This window comes from Apodemus sylvaticus, chromosome X (assembly GCF_947179515.1).
Source record: "Apodemus sylvaticus chromosome X, mApoSyl1.1, whole genome shotgun sequence".
NCBI classification, from domain to species: Eukaryota; Metazoa; Chordata; class Mammalia; order Rodentia; family Muridae; genus Apodemus; species Apodemus sylvaticus.
Genome location: NC_067495.1, coordinates 117,640,803 through 117,645,095, shown reverse-complemented (window position 1 = coordinate 117,645,095; position 4,293 = coordinate 117,640,803).

The window sequence follows — 4,293 nt, the reverse complement described above, 5'->3', positions numbered from 1 at the left end:
TTGGGCGAAGGAATTTAGCATTCTGTTGTTCTTAAATGTTAGCATTTCATTTTGTGAGTGCTATGTGTTTTATCCCCAACCACTGTTTTCTTCTGAGGTATGATCACATATAACCCAGGCTGGGATTTTGAATTCATGAACCTCCTTCTAACTCCCGGGTACTGCTGTTATAGGCAGCACTGCCACATACAACTTGAGTTGGAAAAGTGGCTCTACACAGGTTTGTGGGACTGGGAATCTTAACAGAATATTTCTTGTTTCATCTCCTTTACTGAATGTATTCACAATTCAATACTTAAGAGTACAGCCAGTAAGAATACTCCATGTCTGTTCCCTGTAAGGGTTCCTGTGGATCTAAGCCAACTTGAAAAATCACCCTTTAAATTCAATGCATGTAATCCCTGAAAGCACTATTGTCTTTAGAACTGTGAGGAAATATTTCCTCTTTTCCATTATTTTTATTGTTTATGTATTTTTAAGGCACTGTAAATTTGGATCACTTTGTTTCAAGAGGTATGCACAATGAACAACAAATTTTGGTACACATTGTTTTTGTTTTTCTTTGAAAGGGTTTCTCTGTGTAATACTGGCTTCTTGGAACTTGCTCTGGCATTAACCTCACAGAGATCCATCTGACTGTTCTGGGGTTAATGGTCTGCGCCACAACTGACCAAATGGAAATCCACTGCCCCCCCCCCTTTTTTTTCACAACATATTTTTTTTTAATAGCAGAGCAACTCTAGTTTCTTTTCTCAATACAAAGTCTCTGTAGCTCTGGATGGCCTCAAACTTCACAGAGATTTTTCTGACCCACCCACTCCCACCCCCTGGGCCCTACCTGCCCAGTGCTGAGATTAAAGGTGTGCACCACCTTCACCTGATAGCAACTCTAGTTTCAATGAGCTGCCCTGGTGCTAAGCTCCTGACCCACATTGTGCCATTCAGGACAGTAATTCTGAGCTTGCAAGTTATCATTCCCAGTTCACACAAGTGAGCTCACTGAAGCATTGAAGTTAGTGGCAGAGTGTATATCTGAGTTCAGGCTCGTCCGCCTCCACACACCATGCCATTTAGCATTAGACACCCTGCTCCTCTAAGAAGCTTTAGGCTTATGGAGCATTTGACTTGTATTAGTCACAGAAATCTGACTTTTGTGCGCTACCAGCTTGCCTTTAATCAATCCATAAATACCCTCCATTATTGTTGAGTTTGGAAGGGTAGATGAGTTTCGTGGCAACATGCCTTTTGAAAGCTCAGTGCCAGTCTGCAGTGTGCAGCGTGTCTTATTACTGATGCTAAGCTTTGGGCATCTTTTTCTTTTTTTCCAAGCTAGCCTCATCCATTTATTCTGATCACGTATCATTATCATTCTGCCCTCAGATCCTTCGCATCATGAATCATTCTGACTGTGCATTAGTGTGTTTAAGACACTAAATGGAACTCTCTCTGTCCTCGCTTTCTTTAATGTCACTCCTCTCCCAGAGTCATCCCTTGGATTTAAGTGCACTGTAGCTAGGACACTTGGCAGTTTGAGCTCTGATCCACAGCTCCTACTCTCAAATCTAGGGCAGTTTTGAAAGAGTTTGAAGAGATGCTTACCTTTATATTTAAACGTCTAGCCATAATCTGTAGTATATCTTGTCTAGTACATCCCTGCACTTCTTTGTAGCTATGTTGACCCTACAAACCCCCCCAGGGTGCTTTCTTCTCTAGGACCTTGTACTTTCTCTGCATTCTATCTGGAAAGCTTGTTCCCTAGTTCCCTTCACAGCACACCCTCCCATCCCAGTCAAGCCTCTCGGAACTGTCATCTTGTCAGTAAAGCATTCCCTGCCCAGCCTGTTTAAAATGGCACTTTAGGGCTGAAGAGATGGCTCAGTGGGTAAGAGCACTTGCTCTGCAAGCTGAAGGGTCTGCATTTGAAGGCCTAGCTGGTTATGGCCACACATACTCATAACCCCAGCCCCGAGAGCAGAGACAGGCAGATCCAGGAAGAGCCCCCTTGGCCAGCCAGTGGACCTGAAATGGGAAATTCAGGCCAGTAAGAAACTCCATGGTTTTTTGTTGTTTTTGTTTTGTTTTGTTGTGTGTGTGTGTGCTATTTCATTTTGTTTTGATTTTTTGCTTTAGTTATTTTATTTTTTATTAGATATTTTCTTCTTTATTTACATTTCCAATGTTAAATCCCTTTTCCTCATTTCCCCTCTGAAAACCCCCTATCCTATCCCCTGAACCTGCTCACCAACCCATCCACTCCCCCTTCCCTGTCCTGGTATTCCCCTATACTGGGGCATCAAGCCTTCACAAGACCAAGGGCCTCCCCTCCCTTTGATGTCCAACAAGGCCATCCTCTGCTGCATATGCAGATGGATCCCTGGGTCCCTCCATGTGTACTCTTTGGTTGGTGGTTTAGTCCCTGGGAGCTCTGGGGGCACTGGTTGGTTCATATTGCTGTTCTTCCTATGGGGCTGAAAGCTCCATCAGCTCCTTGGGTCCTTTCTCTAGCTCCCCCGGGGACCCTGTGCTCAGTCCAGTGGTTGGCTGAGAGTGTCCTCATCTGTATTTGGGAGAGAGATGAGCTGGAGTGGAAACATGATAAAATATATTGTATGAAGAAAAAGAGAAACCCTGTTTCAAGCAAATAAGGTAGAAATGACAGACCAAGATACCCAGGATACACAGTGTGGTCTGGTCTTTGCTTATGCACATGGACATGTGCACACACACACACACACACAGAGAGAGAGAGAGAGAGAGAGAGAGAGAGAACGAACATTCCTATGACTTTCCATTCCCCCTACCTTATGGTCATTTAACTCCATCAGATATGCTGTGTTTCTAAATTGTTAATGTGTATTTCAAATATGTTTCCCTCTAGGACATGAATTTAGTGAGAACAGATGTTATTGGTGAATCTGCTATTCAGTCCCAATCTCTAAAATAATGCCTGGAATATAATTTGCACAGGAAAAATACTGAATGAGTGAGAATGAGAAATCATTTCATGTAATAGGATAAACGTTTATTAAGCACCAAATGCCTTATTCTATCAGGTCTAAGATCTATCACTTATAAGATCAATATTGCCAATTATAATGGAGCCATAACAAGCCTGCTGATTTCACAGATTAAAATAAAAAAGATTTTGGAATTGATGTTTTCCAGGCACAACCTTGGCCTTTAAACAACAGAGTAGCTATGTGGCCCTGGACAATTTAACCTCTCTAAGTTAGGTTTGCCCATCCCTAAAGTAACAATACATCTTATGGTGCAGAGTTTTAAAGTTTTAAAAATATTGAAGAGAATGCCACCAAATATAGTAAGCAATAAGTGTTTGCTTAATGATATCAAGCTGAATATTTTCCCTAAAGATGATAAATTTCAGATGCTCTGATCATTAAGAAGAGGGAGTAGAAAAGGAATAGGGCCAAGATGGGACCCAGATGAACAGAAAACTTATACTCCAATCACATTGAAAACCAAGACTGAATTGTGAAGTTACGCAGTGAGTTGCAGAATTCACTTGAAAGATGCATACACAAGACTCAAAGGAATAAATAATTTGGTTTTAAAGCTTCAGCTAAGAGAATACATAGATGATGAATACCAAGAAGTCACAGCGAGATACTACTTCACCTCCACCAAAAGGGTGAAAACTAACAAATACTGGCAAAGGTTTAAAAACTGTTGGTGTGGACATATATTTGTGGGAAAAAAAGCATGAAGATTCATTACAACTAGAAATAGGAAGTATCTCACACAATACAGCAGTCCCACCCCTGGGTTGAAATCCAGAGGAAATGGGATCAGAATGATTATGCTCTTAGGGGTTAGTCTCAGTACTGTTCACCAGAGCCCAGATATGAAAGGACCCTATGTGTCCATTGGCAGATGAAGCTGTGAAGAAAATGTGCAGATAGATACACAGTAGGACATTATTCAGTCCCAAAAGAATGTAGTTTGGGACTGGCCATTTACACAGTGGAATACTACTACTCAGCTATTAAAAACAATGATTTCATGAAATTCTTAGGCAAGTGGATGGAACTTGAAAATATCATCCTGGGTGAGGTAACCCAATCACAAAAGAACACACATGGTATACACTCTTAAGTGGGTATTAGCCTAGAAGCTCAGAACCCAGGATATAATTCATAGACTACATGAAGCTCAAGAAGGATGACCAAAGTGTGGATACTTTGGTTCTTCTTAGAAGGGCAACAAAGTACCCATTGGAGGAGATACAGAGACAAAGTGTGGAGCAGAGACTGAAGGAAAGGCCATGCAGAGACT